The following is a 15,880-nucleotide window of genomic DNA, read 5'->3' on the forward strand; positions in this document are numbered from 1 at the left end:
GTACCACAGAAACACAGCTGGGCTTTCTCACTATGTTACCAGTTTGATAACAGAATTCAGACTCGAATGTCAGTATTCATAAAAAAAAAAAACTTTATGTGTTATGCTGTTTATTATTTAATTTAAATCAAATTTGATTAAAATTTCTATTTTATTTTATTTATTTTATTTTTAAGAGGGAAAGATGTGAGGGAGGGCCAGAGGGAGAGGGAGAGAGAGAGAATCTTAAGTAGGCTCCATGCTCAGTGCAGAACCTGACTTGGGGCTTGCTTTCACAACCCTAAGATCATGATCTGAGCTGAAATCAGAAGTCAGGTGCTTAACCCACTGAGCCACCCAGGTGCCCCTGATTAACACTTTTAAAAGCTATGTTTAATGTATTGGTCATTCTGTACAACCACTAGTAATCCTTGAAGAAGTACTTTTTTTTTTCTTTCATAAAACAGAATCCCAGTAACATTTCCTTGAATCTTGCAAGGGCTCATGTTATAGAACCAAAATTCACATATTGAGTTATTGTCATGTAAATATCATCCCAAAGCAAACAGGAGACTACTAATACAACTGACACATAATTACATTGGTGAAGCTGCAGTAATTTTGACAAATGAAGCTTGAAGCTTTTCATGTTCAAGCTACATGAGCTCCTGAATTGTGGAATTCCGTAGGATAGCAATCTTGAAATTAATTAATAAGAGTATCTCTACTTCAGTCAGAGCACACTGTTAAGCTAACCTAATTTTCCATTTCTCGTTCATCATTTGTGCCTTAGGGAAGTGGTTTAACATATCTGAGCCTCTGTGTGAAGTACTTTATAATTTCACAAGCACAGATCGTTGCACAAACATACTAGCACACATTCAGATATATTTTCCACAAATTAATGATCAAGAATTGTCATGCCTAATTAGCCAAAGACCAGTATGTCCTTTTTCAGATTCTTCAACGCTCTACCCTTTAATTACCACTGATGTCCTACGAATAGATGTAAAATTGTTCAGCTTACCTAATTATTATTGATTAAGCTTTGGTAGTTTGTGTCTTTCAAGGAATTTGTCCATTTCATGTGAGTTGTAAAATGTATGTTTTTGAAATAGTTTATAATAGTCCTTTATTATTCTTTGAATGCCTGTAGGGAATTGGTATATTTGTCTTCTCTCATATTTGTGGTTATTCTGGCTAGAGACTTATTTCTATTGATCTTTTAAGAAATAACATTTTTATTCATTAATTGTCTGTGTAGTTTTATAATATGTTTTCAATTTCATTGATTTATGGTCTTACTTTTACTACTTTCTTCCTTCTGCTTGCTTTGGATTTATTTTGCTGTCACCCCCCCTTCCCCCCAGTCATCCTGCCCAGTGTCTTAAGGTATAAATTTAGATTATTGATTTGAAATTTTATTCTTTTTTAATTTAAACATTTAATTTCTAATTATTTTCTAGTTACCTCCTTAACAGTATTTTAGAAACTTTAGTATGTTGTATTTTCATTCAGTTAAAACTATTTCCTAAATTTCCTTTTGATTTCTTCTTTAATCTGTGGATTAGCTAGAAGTGTGTTTCTTGATTTCCAAAATGAGGTGTGTTTTGAGATATATTTCTTTTTTTTTTTTTAAGATTTTATTTATTTACTTGTCAGAGAGGTGGGGGGAGGGAGCACAAGCAGGGGGAGCAGCAGGCAGAGGGAGAAGCAGCTCCTCACTGAGCAAGGAGCCTGATGCAGGTCTCCATCCCAAGACCCTAGGATCATGACCTGAGCAGAAGGCAGGAGCTTAACCGACTGAGCCACCTAGGCTCCTGATCTTTCTTTCCCTTTCTTCTTTCTTTCTTTCTTTCTTTCTTTCTTTCTTTCTTTCTTTCTTTCTTTCTTTCTTTGATTTTATTTATTTATTTGGGAGAGAAAGAGAAAGAGATTGTGAGCAGGGAGGAGAAGCAGAGGGAGAAGCAGACTCTCCACTGAGCCAGAGCCCCACATGGGGCTCGATGCCAGCACCTGGAGATAATGACCTGATCCATAGGCAGACACTTAGTTGTCTGAGCCGCCCAGGTGCCCTGAGGTATATTTGTGTTAATGCTTTCTAGTTTAATTTCTTTGTATCATACTTTTTGAAAGTTCAGTCTCTTCAAATTTTTGAGACTATTTTATGGCCTAAAATATCATCCATCTTGGTGAGTATTTAATATGTACTTGAAAACAATGTGTATTCTGTTTTTCTGGTGTAGCGCTCTCTATATATCAATTAGTTCCAGCTGATCAATAGTGCTGTTCATATCTTTTATATTTTAGTGTTCTTGTTTATCTTGGACTGAAATAAGAATGTCAAAATATCCTAATATAATTGATGATTTTAAAAATTTCTTTCAGTTTTATCAGTTTTAATTTATTATTTTGAAGCTTTGTTGTTGTTAAGCCCTTTGATGAATTACTCTTGTGTTATTGCAGAATGTCTTTTCTCTCTTTATCATTGGAAATATTCCTTATTCTGCAATCTACTTTATCTGATATTAATATACTCATCTCATCTTTCTTCCATTTTGTGTTTGTGTGCTGTATGTTTTCCATCTTTTTTACTTAATTATTCTATTTTTAAACTTGTTTTGTATTTAAAATATTGTATTGTAGATTTTGTGGAAGTTTTATGTGCTTGGTTTTTTATTTTTTTGTGAATCTTACAGTCTTTCCCTTTTAAATGGGAGAGTTTGTAGAATTTATATTTAATGTGATTATCAGTGTGGTAATATTTAAATCAATCCTCTTGTATTTGTTTTCTATTTGTTTTATAAGTCTTCTCTTTTTTTTTTTTTACTTTTTATGTTGCCTTTATTTTTATTTTATTTTGGTTTATTTTTATTATTCCATTTCATCTTCACCACTTAATGTGTTAGATGCACATTTTCATTTTTAGTTTTTTTAAGTAATCTCTACACTCAACATGGGTCTCAGACTCACAATCCCAAGATCAAGAGTCTGAAGCTCTACCAACTGAGCCATACAGGCACCCAACATATTTTTAAATGTACTATGTTTTACTTTACATAAGTTTAACTGTAATTGAGCTTCAAAAACTATAAAATGTTATTTAAGTAAATAAACTTTATAATATTTTCTATTCACTTCTCAACCTTTGTGTTTTGGTCACATATTTAACTTCTAAATATTTTAGACACCAATTCATTGTTAATATATTTGATTTATAAAGTCAAATCACTTTTAAAAATATTACATGTGAGAAAAAAAATCTTGTATATTTACCTAGATACATACACTTTCTGTTACTCTCTATTCATATTTTTAGGCCCAATAATATATCTATCAATAATTTTCTGCTGCTGGAATATGTTAATATTCTTTATGATTTTCTATAGTGCAGATCAGATGATAATGTGTCATCTCCATTTTTGTCTCTGACAAAGTAATATCATTATCTTTTTTGAAAGATTTTTGTGGGGTTTAAAATGGCAGGTTCTTAAGTTGTTTTGTTTTGTTTTCTTTCAGACTGTAATTGTCTTATAACTTGCATAATATTGCAGAGAAATTTTTTTTTTTATTGCTTCTACTCTTACATAATCTTCTTCTCTTTGCTTTTAAGATGTCTCTGCTAAGATTTTCTCTTCAATAGTTTGGTCATGATTTTCCATAGTATGTTTTTATGTTTCTCCTGCTGAGGATTGATTGAAATTCTTGGGTTCATGTGTTTATAGGTTTTATTAATATAAAAACTATTTTGGCCACTGGTACTTCAAATATTTTTTTCTACTATCCTCCTCATCCCTTCATTTTTGAAATTCTAGTTATATGTGTGTTAGATTTCTTAATAATACATTACAGTTTACTGATGATCTGTTGATTTTTTTTTTCCCAGTCTCTTATCTCTATGCCTATTTTGGATATTATTATTATTATTATTATTATTATTATTACTGTGTTTCTTTTGCAGTGCTAAATAAGCCATTAATACCATTTAGTGTATTTATTTCCATTTCCAATAGTGTGCTTTTAATTTCCAGAATTTAGATTATTGTCCTTTTGTCTTCCATTTCTCTCTTGACATGCTCATGTTTTCCTATTCCTTTTTGAATATATGAAGCATATTTATAATAGCTCTTTCAACTTTTTTCCTATGGTAGTTTAATCATCTCTGTCATTTTGTGTCTCTTTTTATTGATTGGTTATCTCATTTTGGGTCATATTTTGCTGCTTCCTCGAATGCCTAGAATTTTTGATGAGGGTAAAGCATTGTGGATTTTATACTGTTGGGTTCTATATTTTATGCTTTGAAAGAACGTCAAAATTTATTTTGGTATAAACTGAAGTCACTTGGAATCAGTTTAATTCTTTTGAAACTTGCTTTTAAGCTTTGTGATTTCCAGAAATTTTTTGGCTGATTTCTTTCCTGTGGTTCTCCCCTTGGTAAGAATGGATTATTACTCTGCCCAAACCTTGTGGGGACCTGTTGGAAGGTTGCCAGTCACCTTTTTCTGTAAAGTTTCCTCCTTTTCATGTCTCCATCCTTGCAATTCTACCCATTTCCTCCTCATTGACCTCTGATTTTTCCACGTCAACTCAATGAGACTATTGGGACTCCAATTATACTCTGAAAACTGCTCACAGTAAGTCATTTGTAGGGTTCACCTCATTTGTATACTTACTCTCAGGGCTGTCTTGTGCTGCCTACGGTCCTAGGTCAAAGCATCAGTGTTCGATATGTTTTATTTGGCTTTTAATTGTTTAAGGCAGCAGAGTATATCTGATACCTGTTATTTTATGATGGCCAGAAATTACCTGTAGGAAATTTGATAATGAATTCATTTTCTTGGCTAGATTTGGGGCTATTTGGGCATTTCTCTTTCTTCTGTATCTGTTTTGAGGTTTTATTTTTAAGGTTGCCATGTTTGTTAAAATAAGTATTTTTGTTATGTTTTTTAATCTTTATCATCTGTAGAATATATAATGAATAATCTTCTATTTCCTGTTATTTTTAATTCATCTTGTTTTTCCAAAATCTTAGTTTATCAGTTAACCTTTTTTAAAAGCCAACTTTCAGCATTACTCTTCTCTATTGTCTGATTTCCATTCCATTGTTTTTGTTGCTATCTTTTATTTCCTTTGTCCTACTAATTTTGCATTTACTTTCTCCTCTCCTATCTAGCTTTTTAAGGTGAAAACTTATCTCATTGATTTTAGACATTTTCAAAATTTTCTAATAGAAGCATTTAGATTTATTTTGAAACATCACCCTCAAGCATCCCACACATTTTGATATCTTGATATGTTACCCTACAATGCCAGTTTTCTCTGATGGGTGGAAGGATATTATGGATCTTTAGTTTACATGTCTTTCTTCCTTGTTTGGGTAAGAGGGATATATTTTCAAGATTTCTGTATTTTAGATGGAAGTGGAACACTCTGTGAATGATGACAAGATATATTCTTTTTTAATGGTGAATGTCCCATGTAGCCTAGAAAGAATAGGCTTTCTATAGTTGTTGAGTATAGCATTCCTTAAGTATCAATTTAGTCAATATAGTTGATTGTGTTCTTCTGTGTTTTCTTTTTTGTTGTTGTTTTGTTTGGTTTGTTTGTTTCATTTTGTTTTTCTAGTTTTAAGTGCCAGGAAAAAGAGTGCAAATAAAATTTCCAATGGTGTTTGTGGACATGTCTTTTTTACTCTTTAATTCTATGTTTTTTCTTGTAATTTGATGCTTTGCTACTAGACACATACACAATTAAATTTGTTAAGTCTTCATGATGAGCTGAACTTTTATTTTAAAAAAAAACCCTCTGACCTCAAATAACTTTCCTTTTTTAAAATATAGTTTTCCTATTACTAACACAATCAGTGGAGCTGTCATGAATGTACTATTTGCATGGTATAAAAACTCCACCCATGTACTTTCTTTCTTTTTTTTTTTTTAAGATTTTATTTATTTCTTTGACTGAGAGAGAGACAGCCAACGAGAGAGGGAACACAAGCAGGGGTAGTAGGAGAGGAAGAAGCAGGCTCCCAGCAGAGGAGCCTGATGTGGGGCTCAATCCCAGAACGCCAGGATCATGCCCTGAGCCGAAGGCAGATGCTTAACGACTGAGCCACCCAGGAGCCCCCACCACCCATGAACTTTCATCCCAGCTATATTTTTATATATAAAATGAATCTCTAGGCAACAAATAGTTAGATCTTACTATTTTATTAGCAATTAATCTTTTACATTAATTGATAATTAATAAGAAATATTTAAATTAATTATTTAAAATTTGCTTTTTTATTTATTGGATTTTTTAATATGCTTCTGTACACTGCAATTTTTTTAAAAAAATGTTTGTTGTAGTGATTACTGTATACATTCTTAACTTTTTACAATATAATTAAAATTACTATTTTTACCACTCATGCAAAAATTAACATATTTTCAATAAGAGTTTAATCCACTTGCATCCTTCATGTAATGTCATATTATTATCTCTTTATATGTTTCAATCTCCAAGATATAATACCATGATTTGATTTCTTGAATTTTTGAATTAATGCCTTTCACTAAATATTAGGAATTTTTGGTTGTTAATAACTTCCTCCAATTCCTCTCTTCTCTCTTTCTGAGACTCCAATTACCCACTTGTAAAGTCTTTTATATATTTTCTGACGCCCCTGAGTCTCTGTTTATATTTTGTTTCTTTTTATTTCTATATCTTAGTTTAGTTTGAATGATTTTTTTAAATGTATGTTCAAATTTACTAACTTATTCTTTCTTTTCCAATAGGTTATAAAGCTTAATCAATGCATTTTTTGTTGCAAACATTTCGTTTTTCAACTCCGTTTTCAATTTACAATTATAATTTTCCATTTGGTTTTCCTAGGTTTCTAATATTTTCATTTCTATATTTCCCTTTATGTACTTCAGCATAGTTTTAATAGCTAATTTAAAAGTTATTGTTTGTTAATTTCAAAATCTGAGTCATCATGAGGTTACCTTTTGTTTTGTTTTAAGTTTTGACACCCTTACAACTGTCTTTGTTCAGTCCCTAACACCTTTAGATATTTTATATATATTCTTTTAATGTTGTAGCTCCTGTGTTCAGTCAGGGTTCATTCAGAGAAACAGAATCAGTAGCAGATATTCAGAGATTTAGTACAAAGTTGGTTTATGTGATTGTGGTGTTACAAAAATAATCAGACCGGTGAGAAACCAAGCGATACTTGGAGAAGTAGGAGAACTTGGGTTTATTTTATGCCAGTGAACCCAGAGGAGCTCACACTCGAAATTTGCACCGCCACCATGCAGTGGGGCTATAGGGCTTTTATAAGGGAGTGCAGGAGGTCAGGTTACTGCTGGTAGGTGGGTTTAAATTGGGAGAGAGGGGTCGCTTTAGGTGGGAGCCCGTTTACAAGAAGCAGAATGGCTGGTTAGCTCTTGCTCCCAGAGGGGCTCCTGGTTATCTCTAGCTTATTGTTCCTAACTTCCCATCTACTGGGGCCTGCCAGCCTGGGCCTACTCTGGATATTTTTCCTCTTTAATGGGAGTTGGCTAAGCAAGTCAAAATCACTATGGTAAGCTTTCTAGAATGGAAGTTTATGAGGAAGAGAGAGAACTCACAGACCTTGACCAAAGTTCCAGTTCGTAGATATAATTTCTTCTTTTTTTTGAGGAAACCTCAATTTACTTTTAAATCCTTTCAATTGATTGAATCAGGCTCACCCAGATTATCCAGATTATAATCTCCTTGTTAAAATTACCTATATAAGGGTTTTGATAACATCTGCCAAATACACTCAAAGCATAACTTAGACTAAAGCAACACCTAGATTTCTGTTTGATTTTTTATTAAATAACTGGGGATCTCAGACTAGCCAAATTGTTATATCAAAAAATCCATCAGATTTTCCTTTTTTTCTCCAGGATTTTGGTTTTTACATTTGGGTCAGGGGAGGGTAGGTGTCAATATGATAGAAGGAACTCAGTAATTTTTGGAAACATAATTCTTTTTTTAATTGCATTTTTCTGTCTTTGATATTTTAGCTTTCTTATTCTTACTTTGTTTTCAGTAGAGTCTTGCCCTTATTGTGCTCTTTCCAATTACACTTCATTTTGTGAATATTTAATTTTTTTCCTGTTTGTTCTAGCTTGTGTTTTATCTACTTTATTTTTTTAAATCTATTTTAAATATTTCTCTCTTCGCTTTTGTTTTATCTTTCTGAACTTTTATTTCTGTTTTATGTTTGATGATTTCTATTTTATGTTTTATTTATGTTTTATGTTTTATCTTTCTAAAATTTTATGTTGTTGATTCATAATTCAATTTTATTCATTTAGTTCTTTTTAATTCATTGGAAAATAACTGCATAGAATATATGTACCTCATTTGGTAACATTCTCTTATCAGGTGGTTTGTCTGCTGTTTGTTTTTTCTCTCTGTATTTGCTTTTTTTTTTTTTTTATGGTGGTATTTTAAAAATTGAAGCTCAACTGCACACAATTGGATTATTTGTAATCCCTGGTTTATGGCCCATTCTTTTAATTAGTCTTTGCATGGGTCACCTATACTTGGTTAATTAAATAATTATTTAAGTTTTAATAATGAAATAGATACTTAAAAACTATATCCAAAACGTGACTTAGAATACTGATAATAAATATATCTTATCAACCCATCCTCTGCTGCCCCCAAACATTTAGACCAGGAGTTGGCATGCCACAGCCTAGAGGCTGGTGATTCACTTTTATAAATAGTTTTATTTATGTATTGTCTGTGGCTGCATTCAAGTTAAGTAATTGTAATAGAAACCATTTGACCCACAAGCTAAATTAGTTAAATCTGACTCTTTAAGGAGAAGTCTGTTGACCACTGCATTGAACATGTATTTTATACGGCTTTATTGGTATTTTTTATTTATTCCAAATTACACATATGCATTTTAGTTGTTCTACACTTCATAAAATGAATAACATATATAAGTACTCTGTGGTTTTTTTTACCTACGATTGTATTACAAAGATCCATCCATATTAATGTGAATCATTTTACTTCACTCATCATTACTGATGTATAACATTATATTGTATGAATAGTTCACAATTTATTTATTCACTCTCTCTTTAGAAGTAATCAGAGTTATTTCTGGCTTTTGATGTCATGAAAAGTTCTATACTTTAAGAGCCTTTCCCAATGTAACATGACTATTAGCTAATTCAACTGGAGTAGGTCTCAATGAGACTTTTTCCCCTTATCCATTAAAAATATACTACATTGTTTTTATTATTATGAAAATCTATGAAAACATCAAAGAAACATTCTAACATTTAATATTCAAATGACTACAGTTTCAGTGCTAATGTATAATGATTTGTAAACTCAAAAATATTAAAACAATCAATTTCTATCGGTACCTTTAAAATACATACATTTTCTTGAAGAACTTTATGAAAAGTGTTTCTTCCTTTTCTTTTTTAAAAATATTTTATTTATTTATTTTAGAGAAAGAGAGAGAGAGTGAGAAGGAACAGAGGGAGAGGGACAAATAGACTCCCCACTGAGCACAGAGCATGACAGGGGGCTCCATCCCATGATCCTGAGATCACAACCTGAGCAGAAATCAAGAGTTGGACGTTTAGCTGACTGAGCCACCCAGGTGCCCCTCTTCTTTTTCTAAATCTTATTTTAGTAAATTTTAGTTCATATATTTCCCATACTTTATTTCTGAAAAATAAATGCCAGTTGATCATGAATATAACTCAAATATCCTAAAATTCCTATGATGAGTTTCTTTATCAATAGTTTTAATTTATTATGATTGCAATTTATTTTGCATTTACTTTGTAAAATGTGTAGTGCTTTGATTGAGATTTACATATTTATTGAAGAAATTAATGTTTCATAATTGCTGTGGGGATGGCAGAATTCAAAATATGGCAATTGTTTGGGAAATAAAATATAACTTTTTAGAACTCAAGTGAAATTGTTATAAGATAAAGATTTAGAAGTCTGTTTTGTTCACTAGAAAACACCAATTATTTGGAATAGTAAAACAATTCAGAAATCTGTTTGGTACCATAGCCAACATTTTTTCATGATTAGTAATTTACATAAACTATTGCAAAACACATAAAAATCATGTTGCTGTGCAAACAAGATATCATGTTATAATATATTTAAATAAGTTATGGGCATGTGTTATTTCCATTGTATGTTTATATTAATATAAAAATTAACTACTCATAAAATATAATAAAATGTGATGTTTTTCTTACTCAGCTTCAGTGATCATAGTTTGTATATTAACTTAATGACCAGGAATTATTATGTAAAGCTAGTTAAATCCCAGGAATGTTATGGATTATGTTATTTGGTTGGAGTTTGTGATAAAAATCCTAAGATTCATGAGAACTATTTTCAGTTTTGTAAAACAAATAATATTTTGTAGCAATAGATTTGTCTTTTTCCATATTAAGAAGAAACTTGAAAAAAACTAAATCTCAAATTTTAAGAGTTGTTATTAGATTTGCATCTGCTTATGACCGATTGTACCAAATTACTTCTACCTATTGTGGTTTGAATACGTGCTTGACTTGGCTGAACTAGACAGTTCAGGTCTTAAATTCATTAATTGCATAAGGATGTGCTCAGGGAGCACACACGTTATCTACAAGATATTTATAGCATAGTACATTATAATTAAAATAATGCAATCTAGTATTTAATCAATAATTATTAAGTATTTTCTGATGATTATCTGATCTCCTTTTCTCAAGTATATCCATTCCAAATTTCTGGAAACTTTAAATGGTGATTTCCTATTAGTGCTTATCATGAATTCCTCATCTATTGCTTTATGAGGTACTTTCAATATATATCTTTAAATTTATTTTCTTTCTCTGGAAATTCCCTAGGATATTCTCTCAGGGCCTTACCCTCCCTCTGTTAGATATCTGGGTCCCAGTAAGTCTCTCAGATCTGTTTACTCCAAAATATTTTCTGTACTTACCCTTGTATGATTCATGTGGGTCCCTAAAATGACCGTCAAGATACAGTCTTATAGAAAACGGTACAGACATTTCTAAAAAAATTAATAGTAGAACTACCACATGATCCAGAATTCCCACTTCTAGGTATATATCTAAAAGAAATAAAAGTAGGATCTCAAAGAGATAAATACATTCCTCTGTTCCTTCTAGCACTATTCACATTAGCCAAGATATGGTATATATATATATATATATATATATATATATATATATAATGACAAATGAAATAAGTCAGAGAAAGACAAATATAGTATGATATCACTTACATGTTGAATCTAAAAAAGCTGGACTCACAGATAGATGAGTTGAATGGCTGTTACCAGGGGCTGGGGTGGGGGAGGAGGAATAGGGAGATGTTGGTCAAAAGATACAAACTTCCAGTTATAAGACAAATAAGTTTTGGGGATTCAATGCATAGCATTGTGATTATAGGTAACAATGCTGTTGTATGTTTGAAAGTTGATGAAACAATATATCTTAAATATTCTGACCGCAAAAAAGAAGTGGCAATTGTGTGACATGATGGAGGTGTTAGCTGACACTATGGTGGTAATCATCTTGCAATATACAACTATATCAAATCAGCATATTGTACACTTAAATATACATAATGTTGTATAAAAATTAAAGCTCAATAAAGGTGGAAAAAAGTAAAAGGAAAATCTAGTTTTATGTTTTATACTTTTCCAGCACGTCCCTAAAGACTGCTACAGTTCTTTCTTCAGCTTAATCAGCTTAACTACATATTTATATATAAATTTTCCTTTTCTTTTAGTTTGTTTTACTTGTTATTAAGACAATTTTGAAAGTGAATCTAGCTATTTCTTGATTTTCTAAACAAGTCCAATTATTAGTGAAATGTTTTGGGAACAAGACTTCAAATCTATTTCTTATACTTTGGGTTTGGAATGCACTACTGAGCTGTTTTTCTGCTTCAGCCCCCCAAAATAACATATTGCCTATTTAATGAAACCCATTAATACAGGCATTCTATGCTTTGAATTATCCTCTGAACACTGCTTTCATTGTATCACATGACATTTAAAAAATTACATTTCATTTTCATCACAAGTATTTTTAAATTTTTCTTGAGACTTCGATTTGTATGTTTTTTATGTGTTGTTTAATTTCCAAATATTTGGGAATTTTTCAGCTATTATTTTATTATTGATTTCTAGTTTAATTCCTAGTAAATACGTCCTAGTAATTAATTCTAATTTAATTGTTGTCTGGTGACACATTTGTATGATTTCGATTCTTTTAAATTTTTAAGGTGTGTTTCATGGCCCAGAATATGGTCTTTCTTGGTTAATGTTACATGTGATGATTAGAAAAATGTGTATTCTGCTGTTGTTGGATGAAATATTCCGTAAATATCAATTAGACCAAGTTGATTGAAAGAACAATTCAGGTTAACTGTATACTTACTGATTTTCTGCCTGCTTCATCTATCAATTACTGAAAAGGGATTGCTGAAGCCTCAAAGTGTAATAATGGATTTGTCTATGTCCTTTGTTATTCTATCAGTTTTTGTCTCACATACTTTAATGCTTTGTTGATTAATAATTCTTATGTCTTTTTGGAGAATTGACCACCTTTTGATTATTGTAATACTCTTCTTCTTGATAGCTTTCCTGTTCTGAAGTCTGCTTTGTCTGATGTTAATACAGCTACTCCAGCTTTTTTTAGTCAGTGCTAACATCAAGCGTCTTTCTTCAACCCTTTACTTTTAACCCACCTATGTCTTTACATTGAAAGCCTATTTCTTGTAGAAAACATTTACTCAGATTTCTTTATCTACTCTTTCAGCCTTTTTTACATATAAGTGATTATTACTATAGTTGACTTAATACTTACAGTGCAATATTTTTTTTTATTCATTACACTTGTTCTTTTTATTCTCCCTTCCTTTTCTGTCTTTTCTGGTTTAAATTGTGCATTTTATATTGTTCCATTTATTTTCGCTTTTTGGGTGTCAATAACTCTTTAAAAAGCTTGGTAGTTGGCCTAGAGTTAACAATACACATATAATTAATCTTATTCTACTATCAAGGGTAGTGCAGTTACCTTATAAGATAGTATTCTCAATTCCTTAGATATGTTATGTATCTGGTAATACCACCTGAGTTAAATAGACTTTTAATGTGGGATTTTTATGTTAATCTGTTTAGGAGTTAAGTTGTGTTTAATATTTGCTGTAGCTGTAGGTCTCAGAGCCTTCAACTTTCTGTTTTGTCTCCTCTACTGTAATGAGTTTCCCTAAAACTCCTTTAAAAATAGAGTCTGCATTTTACAGCCCTTCAGCGGCAATTCATTGCTATCGTATTGAAGGTTTGTGGAGGCAGTGACAAGATTTGGGGGTAGGGGAAGTATTCTGTAATCCTATGATAAAGCTTTGCCTTTTGTAGGACCGTGACCTTGGGCGATGATCTTCACAAATATTTTCAGCTTTTTTCCTCCTTCATAGGTGAGAAAAAAAGATTGCAGTGGTAATAACTGGGTAAGGCTCGTGTAACATCTTTGTCCTTGTTGAATAGGCCTTTGTTCTGGAGGATTTTCTAGGTGTATTTCAAAATATGTGCTTTTCCTGAGGGTTTTCTTGGCTTTTCATCCTGGAGAACTGGTAAGGTCCTGGAAGTAAATACCCACGAAGTGTATGTGTTGGGGGTCCTAAGACAGAGGGTTCCAGAAAATTATCATTTTCATAATAGTCTACATTCTGCCTCCAGCAATTGGTCACATTTACCCTTTACGTGTTGCTTCTGGTTTATAATTCTACAGGCCTCTACTCCAGGTAAGCTCATCTCAGATATGACTTGTTCTATTCATCTGCATCTCAGATTTTGGAGATGTTGGTTTGCCTAATGACTTAAATTCTCTAATAATTCAGGAAGAGTCACTGAATTTCACTTTGTTCAGCTTTTTTTTCCAATTGTAAAAACAAAAATGACAACGTCTAAGCTTTTTGTATGTCCAAGATTAAACTGGAAATTATAAAATCCATTTTTTTTTTTTACTTTGATCAACTCATGATCTGGTTGCAATTGAAACTCTACTCTTAGTTTCCAACTTTCAAAATTATGATCATGTAGTATATCATTAACAGAGCAGATCCTGAGACCTTGAGAGCTTATGTCTATACCTGACTAATACTCATAGGCAGTCATGTGAATGTCCATATTAAGCTAATCCAGATTCTTTCTTATTCTTAAATCAGGAGCTCAAAACACAATGAAAAAAAGAAGTAAATTGCATAATTGGTGCAGCTTACATAAAGCCTGTACTTCTACTTACCAATTTAGAGACTCTCACAATCCATTCAAAGTGTCCCTGCTGCAAAGAAAGCTTGAGAATTTGTATTGCAAATCTCTCTACCTTGACCAAAAAAATGAATCTCCATATTTACCTCTTAGATTCAAAGCTTTTTGTTTATTCTCTGCTGATTGCATCACCATCTGTTGTAATTATATTTTGACTTGCATTTATTGCAATGTTTCTGCTGTCTGTGAACTGTTTATAATTAACAGAAACTGAATAATTTGTTCATTGTTCTCATTTCAATTCACCTAATATAACAGAAACGTAAGTATGTCAAGTACTCATATCCCTAAAAGTAATGCACTTACAGACAGCATGCTTTTTATGGCTTTAGTTATTTTGATTTAGAGAGTTTTGAATGTATCAAATGTGAAGTAACTTCTTGAGAAGTCTCTATACACATCAAAAAGTTTCTGAGTTAATTTAGCATTAAATGTTAGTGATATTCTGGCTAAAGAAAATGACTTTCTGCCCACTAAACATAAATAAGTATGGATATGTATTTTGGGGGCTTTGAAAAATTAGAACCACTTAATAAAAATAAAATGTATTATCTCTGATATAGAATTTTTAAAATATAGATAAATTCTATATATAAGCTTCCATTATCTAAAGAAATAAATTCCTTTTTTCCCTCAATATTGTATAATACATCTTTGGTATGAAATGATATTAGAGAATACTTTCCACAAATGAAACCCCATAGTTTCAGAAATACAGTAACATATTAATAAAAATAAAAGTCCAAGGAGTTTCTTGAAGTAAAATTCTAAATGTTTAGAAAGTTTTTAAGTTGATATATTCCTTTGAACATACATATTTGGGGTTCTTTAGTATATCCTAAAAATTAGTTTCAGGCTATTAATACAGAGTAAATTCCTATGTAGAAGAAATCTATCAAGCAGACTTTTAATTAATTGTATCTTATTTACATTGAAATGATTATATTTTTGCGTATTAACTACATACACATATAGCTTTAAAGCTTTCTTATTCTTCCTGCTAATAATAGTAGGAATAATTGATATGCTAGATGCTTTGTATGTATTAAGTCATTGACTCTGTAGCTTTAGGAAATTGTCTTTATTAACCCCATTTTACAGATGAGAAAATTATAACTTAGTGCAGTTAATTAACTTGACCAAAGTCTCATATCCAGTAAATGCCAGAATTAAGTTTTATTAATATCTCCATGACTCTAATATACTGGAGGTCAGGCACTGTTACATATTTTCTATTTCTAAATATAATGAAATTGCCACATTTTTATCCAAAGTGCCAAAGCTTTATTTATATTAAAGTAAAATACATCAGTGAGAGCTTTTCTGCTTTTAAATACAAAATATATTAAATATAAAATATATCTCCAGCAGTAGAAAATCAAATAAAATAATTGGATACTAAAGCGCATTTTTTCCTTAAAAATACTATATTAAAAGGATTCTCACGTTAGACCTGCTTTTCTTTCTTTCTTTCTTTCTTTCTTTCTTTCTTTCTTTCTTTCTTTCTTTCTCTTTCTTTTTCTTTTTTCTTTTCTTTTCTTT

The sequence above is a fragment of the Ursus maritimus genome, unplaced genomic scaffold (genome assembly GCF_017311325.1).
Source record: "Ursus maritimus isolate PB19 unplaced genomic scaffold, ASM1731132v1 scaffold_11, whole genome shotgun sequence".
Lineage (NCBI taxonomy): Eukaryota > Metazoa > Chordata > Mammalia > Carnivora > Ursidae > Ursus > Ursus maritimus.